This window comes from Abramis brama (assembly GCF_963993115.1).
Source record: "Abramis brama genome assembly, chromosome: 10".
In the NCBI taxonomy this organism is placed as follows: domain Eukaryota; kingdom Metazoa; phylum Chordata; class Actinopteri; order Cypriniformes; family Leuciscidae; genus Abramis; species Abramis brama.
In genome coordinates, this window is record NC_139972.1 from 3679886 (window position 1) to 3699867 (window position 19982).

The 19982-nt window shown below is 36.9% G+C and overlaps 1 protein-coding gene and 1 long non-coding RNA gene across 7 annotated transcripts in view; one reads left to right on the forward strand and one right to left on the reverse strand.

Annotated features, from left to right (window-relative positions):
- The window catches only part of LOC311091343 (uncharacterized protein), a 530654-nt gene that overhangs the window by 414995 nt on the left and 95677 nt on the right, over positions 1-19982 (forward strand). The window lies entirely within an intron of this gene.
- On the reverse strand, positions 18072-19524 carry LOC311091408. Its single transcript, XR_014608075.1, has 2 exons — positions 19450-19524; positions 18072-18712 (listed from the first exon to the last, which is right to left on the reverse strand). It is a non-coding gene; the product is annotated as an uncharacterized lncRNA (long non-coding RNA).

Below are 19982 nucleotides of genomic sequence, written 5' to 3' on the forward strand. Positions count from 1 at the left end.
AAGTGATTAAATCTAAAAGAGAATTTTAGAAATTAGGAAAAATTATGAAATTAGATTTATTAAAAATAAATCGAGAAATCATTAGAAATTACCTGTTTAGGAAAATAGAATTTAAACCCTTTTTAAATCAAATTAAAATTTGACAATTAATAATCATAAACCAGTATTTTCTTTTCAAGTAAAATGCAGGTAAATGAAATTAATAATTGTGAACCGAAATTTCCTTTTCGCAGAAAAATATGGGTAAAGTATAATATGAGACAGGTCAAATAGGAAAGAAGAAAAGACCAACAGGTGTAAACATCAAGGTGTTTAAATGGTTAAATCCCTTTAACGTTGTTCAAACAGACACTGTATTTAACCACTGTCAATGACAACCGTAAATAATGCTTAAGGCTTTAGTATAGGTTAGGCCTCAATGTAAACAACTACCTAGCTTAGCTTTAGCTTAGCTTAGCTTAGCCACAAATGGGTTTGTTTCAGTTTGTTTACACTGTGGCCAGACGGGCTTTGCTGTGGGGTCCGAGTTCCCCCGGAAGCGTTGGTTAAGACTTCCGTGTCACGATTGTAACTATGGCGACAAAACAAACTCTAGTGGGCGAACTTGTGAATTGCAGCTCGTAAACAGTAATGCATGTTAAGTTACATGAAATTTCGGCACATTTCAAACAATGTTCAAAGAATATGCACGTCGATCATATTATATGAAATGTCGGCGCATTTCAAAAATACAAATAAAGGACACCACTCGTAGCTGTTTTTACGACGTGGGGCTTCACTCGGTTGTTTAAGAGTGATTAACTTTAAAGGACAGCTTTGTGCTGTAATAGATGGAACAAACGATCTCGGCAGATCGTCTCTGTGCAATGTTATCTGAGCACGCAAAAACAACAGGGTTTTTAACTGTTGGTTGAGTTTCAACGTCAAGCTTTACTTGAACACAACTTTAAATAATTCCTATTCAACTACACTCGGACATACGCAGTGTTTACACGAGAATTAATTGAACAGACACAGATAAGCTTATAGTTTATCACGGGGATTGCCGTGGAACACGCACTGACAATCTGAGAAATAAAGACTAATCTGTGAGAATATTCGTCCCAGTGGAACACGCACTGAGTGACGATCGATAAATAAGGACTAACGTTCAAGTTAGACGAGGGACACGCTCGTCCGTCCTTTACATGGTTATTTTAATTACTGCAGTTTTAATTTCATTCAGCTCTCTGACTGATACAAACACACATAACGTTATAGCTATTTGAAAGACTCTGGAACACGCAGATGTCTTAAGCTATAATTAAAGTATTTCAGAATCGAGGGACACGCTCAATTGTTACCTTGTCGTTGTGTGAGATCTTATATCTTGGGTTATTTTACTGCAGTTTAAAATAAAATAAAAATAGGCAGGCAGCCTAGACTAGAGTAACAGCTCTCTGTGTATTCACTCAGCAGACAGTCATTCAAACAGAGCGCGCGGCGCGCGCTGCATACGTCACACACAGACTCAGAGGTCCGGATCTCTCTCGAAAAGATAATTACTTCGTATATGCTTACAATTTTAGGTTAAACTTCCCGCATTCGTCTCCACCATAAATGTAGCGTTTATACGCCCACGTATAAATATTATTAATTATTATTCATAACGAATTATGATCAATAATTAATAATTTAATTATTTTCAATTATTTACTGTAACAGAATCAATAATATGATAATTTATCAGTTCATCCAATGAACAGAAAGCATAAACAATTATTAACTCTAGGAAATATAATATCTTCCTGGCCAAGAAAGAATAACCCCCTAACAGTAAATTAAGAAATAGGGTAACAGCATAGGTAACTTTTGATCGAAGTTCAAGACAATAAAATTTGATAAGCACATACACAAACAATCTCTTTTCAAATACAAACAATACTTTATTGATTATATACTAACACGTACAGCTAATGTCTAACACAAACACACACACACGCACACACATTCATACGAGTTGCAGAAAGGAAGAGAGTGAGGAAAGAGTGGGTTTAAGAGTGAAAGGATGAAATCTCACGATTCCATAATGCACTTAGACATGACCTGAACGAACCATCAAACATTAATTTAACCCTTCTATCGTTTTAGGCAGGTTATTAAAGTTATATAAATACACCAGTTTAGCTTTCAGTCTGGAGGTTACTTGCTTGTCTTCTCGTTCCTTTTTGGGAATTCCCTTCGTTGCGTAACAGAGGGTTCCCCCGGGTTCGTTCGTCGGCTGTGGTCTCCTTGTGCATGGATAGATGGGGCGAGAACCAGTCACGTGTGGCTGGCGGTTGCTGATGGTTGAATGAGTCTTTGAAGTTGAAAGCGTGCGTTGCAGCCGCGAATCGTGGAACGAAACTTTGCAGCAAAACTTAACTTAAAACCGAGACTTTCAATCGGAAAATAAAGGAAGACTTAGAAAAGAAAAGAAGACTTAGACGAGAGTAGTAAGACGGCTTGAATGAAACTGTTTAACCCATGTTCTACAGATCTTGATTTGGGTTATTTCTGCTCGTTTGTTACATGGTACTAGTCTGCCGGAACTTAGAGAGCTTAGAGCTTTGAGAGCAGCGAGAGAGAGAGCTTAGTTTTTGGGTCTAAGGTTTTAACTAAAAGTTTGTCCCCCCTCCTGAAGAGAGCGGACCAATTAGACACTGGCTTTGTCTCATCGTAAATCTGGAGTGTTGGTGTGTTCTCTAACTTTTAAGCAGAGAGGACAGAGGCCACAGTTTAGACATGATTTCTAATTAAAAGAAGATCAAAACATATTACACCGATATCATTCAAGCCATCTTGCTAGTTGTGTTCGTAAGATAGCATTGATATGAAACAGTACACACTGTCATTCACACACCTAATAATTATAACAATTACATGAATTATATGGGATTAAAGCATATCTTATTAGAATGTGCATATAAGTGGTGGAAACACACAGGATTATGTAGTTGCGTGATTGTTTGATTGTAAGTCCCTTGAGAATTGTTCTTAAATGATTTTATGTAGTTTATTGGTAAGAATCAGTTCTCTGGTTTGAAGAGACAGAACACTGTTTGTTCTGTTCAGAGGTCTTAAGGAGGAGGGGTCAGGAATGCTGTGGTGTAATTTCTGAACCAATTTGTCTTTTAAAAACCCCCTCATATTGACAAGTTCTTCCTTTAGCTGGGCTCATAAAAGTTCTTAGTTGGGGGTTTTCGTTGGTTTGGTCATTAGAAGGGTCTTTTGCAGACTCTGTGGCGCCAGGATGGGTGACTTATGGCTCTGGACTGTGAGGACACTGTCTTTATCTTAACCAGTCCGTAGTTGGCCACAAAGCTAGCCATTGACCAGTTATTTAGTTAGTGTTGGGGGAGGCTCTTTTAAATAGCCAGAGTGATGAGGATCATTTGACGTTCTGAACCAATCTTCTGTTTTGTTCGGCAGGAAGTAGAGAGTTTGAATTAATTTTCTGGAAGAAAATTAGTCTGTGGTTGATTTCTTCTCATTGTCGTTACAGAGGATGTGTAGAAAAAGCAGATATTTTGAATTTCTATCATATTTTTCACATATATTGGGTGTATTTAATATCTCAAACACACAAATACTGACAATTTGTATGTATGTATTTACTTATTTATTTAATGAGTGTGGCTCATAAACTGTGGTCTGGCTCATGGTGGGGCGGCGCCCTAGCGCCCTCTATTGGCCAGCCGCCCCTGCTGCTAGGTCATCATTTATCCTTTTAGCCTTTACTATGCCCACCTCAGGGATTACATAAGCTACCCCTACTCTCTTCTCAATATTTTTAGATGCATCTGTAAAAACCTTTACACACTGTTTGTATTTTTCTGTTATATAGTTGCTTACCCCATATTTATCCACTCCATCGTTCTTCCTTTCCTCCAACAGTCCTAAATCAACCTTCAATCCCTCTAATATCCAAGGAGGCACTACTGGATATGCCACAGTTGGGCTGATGTTCAGAGAACCAATTCCCATATTATTCACCTTATCTTTTATAACCCATCCACAACTCTTAACTTTCATACTTTCTTTTTCCTGACATTCCCTTAACACTGTCTGAGACATGTGGTTCTCTTTATGCCCCTTGATATTTGCCCAGTATACCAGTGCTAGTGTAACTGGTCTTTATTGTCCCTCTGCGTTGTGTTGTGTTGTTAATAAAACTCGTGCTTCAATAATCAGGTCCAATCAATTTTATTCTCCTGAAAAACATCGTGTAACCAGGGTGAGTGAGTCAAAATAATTCAGCCTGCGTCACACCACTCTGGCGCTATAATAAAACACATTTTTCACTCTTCACTAATATATAACACTTTTCTTGGTCTCAAAATAAGTAGGCTATTGCTCATGATATATCACACATATAATTGACAGATCATTTACAGACAGAATTACAGAGCTCTCAGTCACACGACTTACCGCTGGCCTTACACACGTGAACTGATAGCTGCGACACAGGGTGCACACAGCACAGAGAACCAGCCAGCCAATAGGAAACCCTGTTGACCCTTATTCTATCCAATCATCTTTCAGTGTGAATTTTTAACAGATCATTATTAGCAAGTGGAGACACACACACAATATATATAACTCCGTTACACTAGCTGGTCCCTCCTCAAATGCAGTGGCACCTCCCCCACCTCTACTTGAATTGCAGCTACTGGAGAAGTTTTAATTGCTCCACTAATTATCCTCATTGCTTGATTATGCATACCATCAAGTTTGCTTAAACTTGTCTTGGAAGCTGATCCATATGCTATACAGCCATAGTCAAACACTGATCTCATTAGACCTGTATAGATGGTTTTTAATGCTGACCTTGTAGCCCCCCAATCTATCCCACACAGACATCTCATGACATTTAGTATCGTTTTACATTTATCTACCATCTTTTGGATGTGACATGCCCATGTCAACCTCTTATCAAACCAGACTCCCAGATATTTAAAGATCTCAACCCTCTCCAGTTCTTTACCTGACACCATTATTTTTAATTCTTGGCTAATTTTTTTCCTTGTAAAAAACATAACCTTAGTCTTCTCTATTGAGATCCTAAACCCCCATTGCACTCCCCATTGTTGAACTTCATTCACAGCATCTTGCATCTTACTCACAATAAACTCAATGTTCCTCCCCTTCTTCCACATTGCACCATCATCCGCAAATAACGCTACTCCATCTATGCCTTGCACGCCTTTAAATATCTGGTCTATCATAATTACAAATAATAAAGGACATACAATGCTTCCTTGAGGGGTTTGCAAACGACTTTTCTCCAGTGTTGTGACGTATTTCCCAGTGAAAAGGAATATTGAACAGAGGCAGAGAATGTCTAATAGGAAGAGAATTGGAACTCTCTGCTTACTTCCGGTTTCTGGACTGGCTGCAGTAACACGTCTCTGTCCATGCGGGGGCGCTCGCAGGCGAGTGCAGAATGAATAGAGGTCTATGGCGAAATACCCATCAAAATCCACTTTTCTCAGGGTATAATTTTTTGTCTAGTAATTTGAATGTTGTATTCGAAAGGATATGCAAAGAAATTATACATTGCTGGGTGTTAGATTTTTTAGAGTCACTTATTTGCTTTAAAAAGTCTTTTAAAGTGTCAATGACGTCATACACATCGTACGACCAGAGATACTGCTGTACGGCAATCCTTCAGTCACTTTGGTGCGTTCGCGCTCTGCACTTTCTTTTCTCTCGAGGCATCGACAACACAGCTGACACAGGTAAACACACGTGCTAGAAGAGTTTTTGTTTTGTTTGTTTCTGGTCCCGCTTCGGATGCCACGATGCCATCAAGCGGTATCTCTGGTCGTAATCAGTCCTTCACTGACCAATCAGCGTTCATTAGCAGAATGCTAGCATGTTATGGGCAACAACCATAGATATCCTATATAAACGCTAGATGTCTCGTGCGCGCTGCTGGCCAATGGAGGTCGACGTCCGCACGTGGCGGCCATCTTGCCACAGTGTGCTCGCTCACTCGTTTAATGGTGCATGTACTTTTAAATAACCATAACTTGCTCAATTTTCTACCGATTTTCAAACGGTTTGGTTTGTTATAAACGTCAGAGATGTAGTTATGACACTGCATACATACACTGCATACATACACATATACATATGAATAATTATAACATACATGTTCAAGCATTCGGAATTATAACCACGTTAATAACGTTTGTAAGAAACCAAACCGTTTGTAAATCCGTCAAGATTTCAGCGAGATAAGAGGATTTGTGTGCATGCTGATCACTCACCTTAATTCACAGCTTCCCTGTGGCAAGATGGCCGAACGGTGATGCCGGAAGTGACTGCGCCATAAGACATCTAGCGTTTATATATGATATCTATGGTCAAACCAGAGCCATAGAGAGAAAGAGTTGCGACACTCCCATAGACCTCCGTTGTAAACAATGGCGGCGCTTTTAACCGCCTACTTCCGGGATTAGAAGATCGGAATAGTTCCAAACACTGTCATTTTGGCGTTGGACACCATTCACTTACATTGCAGCGCGTCGAGTTGTTCCAGAGTTAAGTTGTTGAGATATCGACCTCTTTTGAATTGTCAACTGTCTATATTGTATCAGAGGCCCTTTGCGATGCTTATACTGGTCTTCATTTGTACATGCACAGCGTAATTATTTATATTTTATGTTGGATGTTTCAACCAATTTTCAAGCACTGCGCTAGCTAGTTAGCTAGCGCGACTTCGTCAGCTGTCACTGTGACAGTAAGAGTTCGGTAATGAATCGCTACCACCTTTATAGCAACTTTTATTTAATTAAATTTTTTGGGATATACTAACTTTTCATTATGTTTTATTGTCTTGAGTGAAGCGGCTTGTGAGAACAATGCTGGACCTCTAGGATTGTTATGGGATCACCAGTCCTGTCTGTTTCATGGATCACCTGCCCCTGGTTTTTGTTTTTCTTGTTCACACACAAGCACACATTTTTGTTGTCTGTCATTGTTTAATAAAAAATATTTAAGCGAACTCTGAACGGACGGCCACGGCAGACCTCTTTGCGTGATCACGAAGGTGTAATGGCTGAATCAAAATTTATAAGCAAAATCACGGGAATCAATAGCCTAATACAGCCCAGTTGTGCTAAAATAAATATCATGAGACGTCCATCATCAGATGAATGATATGGAAAAGTTAAGTTAGAGCCGCTAAAGCCAGTGCTACTACCCATGCGAACATGAACACTATGCTTTTCCCTCCAAAAATATAGCCTAAAACTTATCTCCAAATGCAAAACTGACATTAACAAAATGCAATAATGCAATAACAGCTGAAAAAGTACTTGGGTGTGTGTTTTATTTTATATTTACCGTTCAATAATGCAATCGCTGCTGTCTGTCCCATAGAAGAACATGACAGCCAGCGTATGTTTTGGAACTATTGCGGCTTACATGAACCACGTGACAGCCATAGCGGCGACATCAAAGAGTGTCGCAACTCTTTCTCTCTATGGCTCTGGGTCAAACCTACGTCATCGGAGAATTCCAGACCGGAAGTAACTTTTCAGACTTTGATAAAAGATTACGACGGCAAACAATTTTTTTCTGTGTATTAACTTGCACGGATTAATTGTTCACCACGAGACTAGTAATATACTTTGTTTACTTAACAAAGTAAATAGGGTCAATTTTGATTTCAGTTGGACTTTAAACGTTGATAAACAGTTTGATGCTCTATCTTATTCGCATTGTGTCCGCTCAAAATGGCGGTAGGAGAACTTTCACTTTCTATGTGAGAGAGAGACGTAAACAGAGACGCGCGTTCACGAGAGCACCACGACGCATGCGTATGAGCGAACGCGCGTTGGAGAACAATATTTTGTAAATAAAGTGGTAAATTATGTTTATTTATTTTTTGCACAAACACAGTCTATTTTTTTTTTGTGTGTGTGTTAATTTATTGATTTGTATATTCTTTGGTTAGTTATTTTTTTTCTCTTTTTGTTTGTTCATTCATTCTTTTTATATGTTCATCCTTGCCTTCATTTGTTCAGTTTTTTCACTCATTTATCTTTCTGCAAAGCAGAGTTCCTGATAATAAATCATAAAGAGGACTTTGTTTGATCACATCTGTATGAAATAGGTTTCCCAGATAGCAAACTGACATTGAATCAACGTGGAAACGACGTTTCTCGTGACATCGAAACAACGTTGATCTCCGCGACGTTGATCCGGAATCACTTTGCTCATCGAATTTACGCTGAATCAACGTCAGACACGCCATTCAAAACTAACATCAACGCAATTGGTTTGCTTTCCTAACGTTGAAACGATGTTGATTTCAAGTTGTTGAAATGACGTTATAGAATCAACATAAAATCGATCTAATTGGTTTGCTTTCCTAACGTTATAATGTTGATTTTAATTGTGTAAATTACGTTAGCTACCATAAACACATTTTCTACTTGTTTTAAAAATCTATCACTTATTTGATAAATTAGTCTGTATAGGTAATCATTTATTAAACACACATCACATTCAGTTAACATTGCTTTATTATTTATACAAAAGATACATTTACAAATACATTTTTAAATCTTCTGTATACAAACCCTATATAAGAGTAATATAGAAAAAAGCATTTACACTCAAAATACACAGACATTCCACATTCAGGCATTCTTTCTAAGCCTCAACCAAATTCAATTCAATGTACAAACTGTCTTTGACATTTGTATAGGCTATATGACAAATAAACTTAACTCAAAGCAAATTTCACTTAAAGGCAGGGTAGGTAGGACTATAAAAAAAAAAAAAGATCCAAATTTGTTAAAACTTTCTATATATATCAATACATAATTAAAATGTAAGTACTCTGAAAAAAAGAGTATAAAAATCAAGTGACTCTAGACCGTTTAATCTGTATTAAACACAGCTCATTATTTCGATTCGGGACGAATCAAAGGATTGGCTTAGGCGACTGTCACTCTCTCTCGCAACCATGGCAACAACCCTTTTGCCACGGGATCTGCCCACTTGCGCGCGGCCGCGCGCACGTTTGATTTGAGGAATTCGAGAGGCACTGAACCTAGGAATAGCAAAACAATGGCAGAGAAAGAGCAATCAAAATTCACATTACCGGCATGCAGTTAGTGAAGGCAAACAAGGCAAAAAAAAGAAGACAGTACAAGAAAAGGTAATGAACAAAAAGTCTTTGGATAAACAAAGAAATAAAACGCGTGTCAATATCAGCGTAGCTTTCCAGCGACCACCCCGTCCTCAGCCTCTACTTCCTCGGACCCTAGTTGCACGCCACGGCCTCTTGCACGACCTCCTCTGCTTCGCCCTAAAATTATTTTTATTTTACAAAAGGACATTTTACAAACCTACATTTTGCGCATGTGCTCCTGCATGCACTTTTCCAGTCACAACACAGCAATCAAAGGAGGACGCGCTGAAAACTGTAATGCTGTTCTCTTCCTTCGAATGTTTGAGTTGCAGAGGAATTTGTGACTGTTTCAGCTGTTCAACCACATCAAAGTTTCGTAATTAGTAAGTCCGTGCTTTTTCTCTTTTTGTTCTTATGTGCTGAAGGGCTGCTGTGCCTTGGTGAAACGGTGTTTGTACGTGAAGAGCTCTTTTCCAAAACGCCATAAACCTAAAAAGCTGCCTCAAAGAACCAGCAAAAGTAATGATTATGAATGTGTAAAATATTGCAATAAGACATTTTAATTGTTTATTAATTTCTGTGTCGGCTGCAAAGATGAAGTTGACGATATTTGACTCGCGATCTTCGCAGTAGGCTAGTGAACGCATGCACCGGAGAAATGCACATTTAGGCTACATAGTTTTATTTTGTTTTGGATGGTTTTGTTTAGAACCAGATTTCTGTAAATATATTCCACATTTTTTAGGCCTGTGAGGCGAGGCTACGGTTCGGTTCACGATGATATAATCTCCAGTTCAAGCACCTTATGTTGTGATTGATAGCCTATATTTACTTTATGTATTTAATGCAGGAATGAAAATATTAATGAATTAATGAAAAAAAAAAATATTAAAATTAAGATACAATTAATACAAAACGAAATTCGTTTTAAAGAAAGGCTTTGTGCTTTCTGTTTTGAGGTCTCTGTTAAAGTTTGAAAGTCTCAGTGCAGCTTTCAGAGCGCTCGCGTCCATAATGGAGAACTGTCAAGTAATATTGTTTTTTCCTCATAAATGCAAACACGAAAAATAAAAGACAAAAACTTTTTTAAAAAGACAAACCATAAATTTAGAAAAAAAAAAAAAAAAGATGGATTTATAGCGTTTTGGGGGAAAAATGAATGGATTTATACCGTTTTGAAAATGTTAATTTTTTTTTACTTTGAATTGATCATCAACAATATTGTTGTTTGATTTAATAATCACTGTTGCAAGAAGTGCCTAGTTAAGTTTTTTTTTTTTTTTTTTTTTTTGTAAGTGGAAAAAGTAGGGGGTGCCACAGATTCTGTTTAGTTAGCTCCTTTATTGTTTTTTCTATAGCCTAGAATAATATAGGTCAAATGCAGCAAGTCAAAAGACCAACTGGACCTTCTTTGCCAGTTTGCTCACATTTCTTTGAAGGATGGCAAAAATATCGCCTGAATATCTATATCTAGATATTGGAAAAAAATTTCGAGATATTCATTTTTGTCAATATCTCCCACCCCTACATGCAGAACACCATATATGTTATGAATCTTACACGAAATTCATCTTCATCACAATATAACTGATGGTAATGTAAAAAAGTGTATCAATGCAACCTGTTTTTAGCTTATATAACTAGCTCGTTAGCGAATCAAAAAATATATATTTTAAATTTACCAATATCAATATGCTAGCTTGATAGTGAGTACTAAAATACATCTTATTTGTTTATATTCATAAGCAATTAGCGTTAGATTTTTTTATTACATGTGATTCTGACATGATGTCACTACATGCACTGTGCTCCTTCCTCTCTGCTTGTCTCAGGTAAATAATGCGTCTTCAGCTCAGCGGTTGGAGTCGCGCGTTCATGTGTTTTGGGGGCGTGGCTTTGGAAGGAGCCCAGAAGGGAGGGGGTGGAGTGAATGGAAATAATGAACTGTCTTTAAAACAGTCCTGAGAGGTCTACAGACACTCGATTTTTATACTTTCTTTTTCAGAGTACTTACATTTTAATTATGTATTGATATGAACATAAAGTTTAAACAAATTTGAAAAAGAAGTTTTTTAGACCATTCCTACCTACCCTGCCTTTAAATGTTACAAGTTTGTATCCCTTAATATTCAGTTGTTTATCTCCCTTTGATATAATTACATACAGTATTATAGCATAGGAAGTATTATTATAGCAAAACCGTTGACAGTGGAATTTGTAGATATATGTGTTAAATAACATTACGGTGTCCAGCAATTGATTTAAATAGTACATTGGGTTTAATTTGTCGTTTAATGATCTAATATGTGTTGTTAGTGCCGAGAAATTTCACGTGAATAAATACTTAGATCCAACTATTACACTCAAAAAAATTATACAGATTATGTCTAAACATAAGATTTATGTATTTGAATTGCACATAGAATTTCCATCCATTTGGATTACATAGTTTTAACATAAACCAATTAATAATCTGAATGTGATTAATATTTTTAAGTCATATATAAATTAAACGGATAAGATTTATGTAATTGTATTAATAAACTGAATGTGATTCATATATGTCAGTCATATGTAAATGAAATGGGTAAGATTTATGTAATAGTACACAGAAAAACGCCCATGTTAAATTAACACTGCTCAGTGTTCATATGTGTGCACACTACAGAGATAAAATACCATTGAAGCAGTGTTGAAGTTAATGAGATAATTAAGTGGTGATTGAGCATTAATTATGAACACCTGCTGTTAACAAGCAGAATCACTGAAGGAAAGAGAAATACAAGAACTACAACTGACTTCAGACACAGCCTTAGATGAAATCAACTGAAGAGAAAAGAAGACATTAAATCTCTCAAGATCTCTGCAGAGGAGGATTAAACAACTCCACAAACAGCATTACCAGATTGACTTTATTTAATTTCCGTTTTAATGAAATCAATAGTTGTATTTTAAAGTCACCATGATGGTGGTTAGCGTTTGCTTTAGTTGGACTCTTGACCCTTGATTCTTTAAAGGGACACTTCACCCATTTGCATTAAGCTTTGCATTGTTAGAAACCCAGTCATACTATTGAATGGTCGTGCAACACTCTCTCATTTTCCCCTGAGACGGGAGAAATCTGTTATTTACCTCTTACACTTCCTCCTACAATGACGCAAAAATCGTCATTTTGCGTCATTGTAGGAGGAAGTGTCAGAGGGGGGGATTTCTGTTGAGACTACAACACTCCTCATCTTTCCCAGGGGGCGGGACCCGCTCACGCTACAGACCTATTACAGATCAGTGGGTGGGACTTTACTCTCTGAAACTGAAAGCAATATCCTCCATCTTGTTTGAAGCTAAGCTAACAGGCGCTGTGGAGACAGATGTACAGTTATGACAATAGCGGAGGAGAGTACTCAATATGATATAGAGGAAGAGGATTTCGGAAGTCTGATGCTTGAATCAGGTGTTTGTGGCTACCTTTACAAGCCGCATTATAGCGAAGAGCAGCCGAGGCAGAAGACCTGCCTGCCGCGGACGAGGAGCCCGGCCTGGCTCGAGTTAGGGCGGACTGGTGGCGCCGGTGATCTCACTATGCAACTACGAACCGCTACGAACACAGATATAGAGTCCGTCTGCGGCAAAGAATTTCAACGATGACAATTTCTCCTGGACGAAATCTCTGAATCAGACGAGGACACGGACGTTTGTGTTGAGAACTATCCTAGTTTCGCACCGCATATGTTCTGACTGAACATCCAGGTACCATGCAATAATTCACCTTTTCGAAAGAAATACAAACGAGGAGTAATGCACTAATGAGTTCGCCAACTAACTAGACATTTTGTGTGAAATGAATTTCAAGCTCTGGTGGTAGCTAGCCTTGTAGACGGAAGAGTGATTTCTCTTATAGGCAGATATGCGCTTTCTGGATTAGTGGGAGTGGCTTGCGGAGCTGTGCAATGTGGTGCATTGTGGGAGTTGTTGTCTTTCATACAAATGCATCCTGAAGTTATTTTTTGTCTTTTCTCGGTCACAAAGGCACCAAATTCAAAATTTATTTTACATTTCGACTACATATATGACCCACTTTAAATAAAAAACAATGTTCAAATGGGTGAAATGCCCCTTTAATATAAACTTCTTTTTGGCTGCTATACTTGTGTGTTTATAAACCACAATTGTTGTAGCAAAGAATGCCATGAGAAAATGAGATCAGGTGATGTTGGCGTTTATTGATGATGATGATGATGATATATTTAGAAGGACCTATAATGTATAGGATACATTCCTATATGAACATGTTTGACCACGATCTGAGACTATGTACTTTTTGCAAACTGTACAAAAACAAGATGTTACAAGATGTCAATGACAGACATTCAAAAGCTAAAACGATCACTATAGTGGCTTTTCTGTATTTGTTTTAAATGGCTCATGATGATGAAGAATTAGAATTAGAATTTACTTTTGTGCAATTTTATCAGCAGGTTTTACCAAAGTGTGGAACTTTGTTAAACAGCCTCAAGCTTTGATGAATATGCATCTCTCGGTGCAATAGTTTAAGTGTAAAACAGTTTGTGTGATTCGTATTTGTGTGATTGATATCAATTTAGTCAAACTATCGCTTAAATTCTTAATCGTCATTTATTTCTATAAACGGCTCTCAAAGAAACTTCTTCACTTAAAACACATACAGTCCAACATACATGTGAAACAGTGTCGCCTGCTATCTGAACAAGATGACTAAATCTAGCGGAGTAATAAAACCATAATTTGGAAACTTTTCTTAGTGAATTGGTCTTTTGAATCTTACACATGTGATTCCTGTATAAGGATTATGCTTTTAAGTTAGTCCATAGAGTGTGGAACTTTGCATCAGTATGGCGTGTAAAAATACGCCCAAAGATACTAAGTAGGAGAATATCTAACTGTAGATTGTGAACATTCCATTTTTTTAAATAATACATCTCTTTATTTGGGGTCAGATGTTAGTAGGCATTAGTTAATAACAAAAACTTTAAATCAACATAATATTAATAAATTACAGTTTGAAAATGTTTGAAAATGTTTATTTACAACGTTGTGCGTTGTGAGTGAGATGTTAGAGAAACCTGGTTGCACTATGCCTGAAACTTAGCCATCCACATCTAAACTAAACATTATCATGGTTTTGTTGTATTTTAAATCACTGTTTTTTCTTTTTTTCTTAAAAATGATCTTGTTTAATCGTATTCATATTTATCAGGCTGATATTTGTAGAAATAAGCAAAAAAACAAGTTAATGGCCTTGTGTCAGACTTTGTGACACTTAACTTTTTATTCTAACTTTGAAAAGTGTCATACAGTTTCTGATTTTTACACACGCAGTGTTTTCGCCAACTGGCCTACCCCTGAAGTTATGACTTCTGAAGGCCTCTCATGCGCAGATTCGCTCGGTTGAAAAATGGTATGTTGTCATTTAACTCATTAAACATTAATTCTTTATTGTGATGCTCCCCAACAGATATTTTATTCTAATATTACTTATTCTAACCCTACCAGTCCACTAATACTCTACTAACACTAATGAGAGTTTACTTTACACACTCTGACTCTCACAAGCGAGTTAGTGGGCATGCAGGTGCAACACTACTATAGTCAACAACCAAATTATGACTTAAAACCATTTTAAGTATTACATTAAAAAGGCGTAATTGACAAAAATTGTAAATTATGACAAGTTGAAATTATGGCTTAAAAAGTTGAAATTATGACTATGCGTCATAATTATGAGATGAAAAGTTTAAATGATGACATACTAAATTGAAATTATGATAAAGTAAATATTCCATAGTGACATTTTCTGAATTCAATATAATTGTATTTGTGAAAATGATTCAGTACTGAAACAGCATTTATGAGTTTTTACATATCTTCTGCATGTTTCTGCAGTTTGTGTAGGCCTCTAAGACTAAAAATGATCATTGATGAACTTGAATAACTTGAATTTTGTTGGCAATGTAAAAAAAATTGTCTTCCCATACCAGGAGTCGAACCCGGGCAGCCTGGATGAAAACCAGGAATCCTAACCGCTAGACCATATAGGAGACGTTGATACTTCCCGCGGCACATTTGAAAGGCTGCACTGCACGGTACAATATAATGCTGGATCATAGTTATGCCGAGCCACAGGAGAAAGAATCCTCGTCGCCAAAAAGCTAAAATTTAATTTATCGGTATGTAAATAAATATCGGGATAGCTTTTCCCAGGTGGAAAGAGCTAATGAAGGAGAAAGACTTTGAAAGGGAAGTTGCCTGCTTTCTTCTCGACTGGTAAGTCAAAGGTACGGTCTAAATGACAAGCTTGGTTGTGTAAATCATTATATAGGCAGCATAACGGTAGAACATGTACAATTAAACTCAATGAAGCGCTATCGGAAGACATGTTGTCATAGATTCTTGGCACATTTACCAAAGTTGAAAAAGCGAGTAGGTGGGAGAACCGCTACACTGTAAAAACTAAAGGAGCCTCAAATATCCTGTCGGATACTCAAGGAACTTCAAAATGTAATTTAGGTGCCTCAAAGATCTTTCTCCTATAGTAGGGTTACTGGAGGAGCATTGACAATCTTTGAGGTTCTTGCTGGAACTTATGGGATCCTTTAAGCACTTTGTATTTAGTTCAGAGGTTCTGGAGTCACCTTTTCATTACCACGAGACCTCGAAGTGCTTTGGGGGAAAATAGAGGAACCTGAATGCGATAAAAGGGTTATTGGAAGATCTTTTAACATTTAAGTGGTTCCTGGAAGATCTCTTATGTTAAAGCCAGCATCTGGAGGATCCCAATGGTTCAGTGAGGCCAGAATAAGATTATTATTATCCTATTATTATTATTATTATAGGCTATTTAAGTTTGATTCAGTATACATACCCAGGTGAAAAAGACATACTATTAAATGTATTAAAAATGTACTTGAGTGTGTTTTTAGTAGACCTACAATACAAATATACTTTAATGCATTTTAATACATTTAACAGTAGCCTACTTCTTTTTCACTTGGGTTACATATATTTAGTATAGGTCTATATTTTATTAAGTAATTTAAACCTTAAAAAACAACACTAAATAATAATAATATTAATAATATGAAGAAGAACCAGGAGGAGAAAAGTTGTATTCTGTCACGAAACTGCTGCTATTCCTCTGCTGTCGTCGCTTCAGTGATGCTGGCGCTGCGCGCGGCGCAACAACAATAGTATCCACTGACGTCATCGGGTTTGAAAGTAACGGCTCCAGTCCTCTCATCAAAGCTTCCGCCGTTTGTTCGGCTCTCCATTACAAGGTTTGTAAACTCGCAAATAAATATAAATACAGAGTCTACTCACTATATATTCAAACACACATATATATAAATTAAATTTATTATACATTACTACGTTTTTACAGTGTTTACCACTCGTTTATTGCACAGTATCTGGTATGAAGGTTTTAGCCGCGATGCTAACTAACGTAACGTTTCGTTGATCAGTGTGATCATCAACTCTTTTTGAACACTTTCATCTCGTTTTAACAAAACCGTGATAATATTGATAATCGCGATAATTTTCATACCGTCCCATCCCTAAACTGGTAGCCATATGGCTAATGCTTTTGTGGCTAGAGTCGAATAATTGTTTGCAGGCAGTGATTGCCTCTGATTCTAGTTCAGCACTGATTAGTATTCAGAACTCTCAGTCTGAATCAAGGGAAGATATTTTAATTGAAATTTTACAGCTAGCAAATGGACTGCAAGCATCAGGAAGGAGGGTGACATCCTTATTAGGCGGTGGGCCGGACCTCGAAATTACGAATTTAATACTTACCTCACAGCTGTCTACGTTTTTTTTTGCTGAGGTCATGTAATAAAATCGTATAAGTACTATAGACATTGTTTCCAACTTTGTTGTATGCACATTTGACGCAAAATGTCCTTACAAACTCTTACTTTTTTAAACCGGCAAAGAAGGAGTACTAATCATAACGTTAGAAAACCTCCCGTTTCCTTGACAACCAATGTAAATAATGAACACGGATTCTACAGCGGAGGCAAAGTAATCTGTGTCAGTGACCAGAAAGCTGGGCCATATAGTGAAACTGACGCATAGCTTGTCTAACGGCAGATGAAGTAAAACCGTAAATCTCTGTAAAGTCCTAATCATAAATACAGTGCATGTTCACAATAACGGTTTAAATAAATAAAATAATACATGTTTTACCTCTGATATAAACATTTAGATTAAATATGCCATTCTCATTAATGGTGTTAAACACTTTAACTACATTTTTATATTCAATAAATATAAATATTTGTTGTAGATGCAATGCTTTTGAACACTTCTCCTCTGGCATGCTGTGTTTTAATGTTTGAACTAATTGCTTATGATAATAGCAGATTGTCTGAGAAAATGGTTTCGTGCAAATAATGCACAACAAGGTCTATCTGTTTCCATTAAAAATAGAAATCAATTAAAAATACTATTTGGCCAGTGGAAAAGATTGAGAAAAAAATTCTCTGAAATGTATTTTACACTATTTGATTTATTCATTCAAAAACAAGGCAAGGATAGGCTACTAAATTATTTGTATTAATAAAATGAGAGCATATGAATAAAGCGGAGCGGTGTGACGCTTAAATATAAGTTAAAAAACTTAAACATACGTTTAATTTATATAAGTTTAACCCCTTACTAGTCAGCCCCAATTTTGGCAAGTGCTGCATACATGACATACCCAAAATAAAAAGGTTGCTGCTCAGAAGTCATTCTGAATTGACACAACCAATATATATTTAAAAATCCAACCCTTGAGAGTTTACAATTCAAGACTCAAAATGAACCAGACTGTTATTAATATTGAGATATATAAGCTCAAACATAGAAACGAAAACAACAAATATTAAGAATATATTTATTAAATGTATAAAAAATTTATGTGAATTTAGGATTGCAACTTATAACCACAACTAAAACATGGGGATTTTTTAAAGACAATCATCCCGCACATCCTATTCTATAATAAAATCAGCTAATCGAATATTCGAAAATCGTGACTCATCCCTAATTAATATAGTGTTATTGTGTAAGTGGATGACATGACAAGCAGCAAAAGGCAGTGCAATTTGTGTGTAAGTGGGGTCAAATGTTCATAGCAAATTTCAAAATAAACCAATGTAGCAGCACCATAGTGTAAACTACCAGTGTATTTGTGCAAGAGTCAATCAGCTGCCCTTAGGTTATTGGAGGGTGGGGGTGGAAGGAAGAGGCTCTCTATGATTCCCCTATAGAAAGTTAAGAGGATGGATTTTTGGGAGATGAGCCTTCCTCAACTGTGGGAGGAAGTGCAGAGGTTTTTGGACTTTCTTGGCCAGGTTCAGTTGTTGGTGTCGATAGATCAAGATGGGTCATCTGTGATGTGGATACTATAGCAACTCCGTGATCTTGACCTGCTCCATCATGCTGCTGTTGATGTGATGATTGTCAACGATCACCTCTGTAGTCATTTGGGTGTGGAGAGATATGATGTTGTCCTGTCCGTGTCTGTGAGTTAGATAAACAACTGAATTATATTCAGATAAATAAACACAGAAAGCGCACATTACTCATTTTAAATCACACTTTCATCTTGACATTTGTATTAAGATGCTAACCATCTTAAACAAGCTTGCCAAGACTACTGCAGTTCTGACCACAAATAATTTTGTTAAATAACTCAAAAACAGCCATCTTTAACTAAAATATTTTTCCACCATACCTGTTCTGTTATGTAGGTGAAGCCCAACCACTATCAATCGTGACAATCAACCATAATTGTCTTAAATAACTCCATGACTACCACTATAAAGTTGATTTGAAATCATTTCTTTGTTTTGGTTTGCACTCTTTTTAGCTGATAATTAGTCTAGCTTACTTGTAGCCTAGGTAGCTTGCTGTAACCAACCTGGACATACCGTTTACCGTTTACCCCGTGATTCTCCCTTACTAGTCAGACTTATTTCCTGCTGTCTTCCCGTTTAAATATTTTTCCCGTAATTATCCCGTATTTGAATACTCTTTGCTTAGTTCATTGTGTATGTACCGAATGATTATTTTGGATTAGCCTAAGCAACATACCGTTAGACCTAACGTCAGCTTTACTGCTCCACTACCCACATTCTTTCGTGGCTAACGTTACTGTTTTCATCAAAAAAACATTTTATAGCTTGCAGTCTTAAATACAACTTATATGAAAAGCATTAAGATATAGGGGTGTATAATCATTGCAAAACAAATCTTACCTTGACGTTGTCTTGCCGAGACACACCGGTCTCTCCAGGGTGGGTTGATTTGGCTTCAGACTGACGCGACGCCGGTTCAACGAGTACGTGATTGGCCAAATCAATTCAACAAGGTAACAACACAAGCGTTGATTGGATCTCACTCCGGCCAACGTTTGTGATCAGCTAGCGAAATTAAATCTATTTTTATACTTTAATGTGCAACAATTGGCGTTGGAAACAATCGGTAATCTTTTTGTGAATTATTCATACAGACAAATAAAAAAAATGAGCCAGACAGCTGCTGGGTAACTGTCAAATCAAAAACTAAACGAGATAGACGGACTTGGCCCACTGCCTAAATGGGTTCCAGCTCATATAGGAGTGGAGGGTAATATTACAGTGTGTTTTATGTGGGTCCCATCTCACATAGAAATAGAGGGTAATGAAGAAGCTGATCGTTTGGCTAAAAAGACTCTTAAGTCAGACATACAATGGACAGTTCCATTGAGTAAAATGGAAATTGAATCATTAAAACAAGAATCAATAGGTTA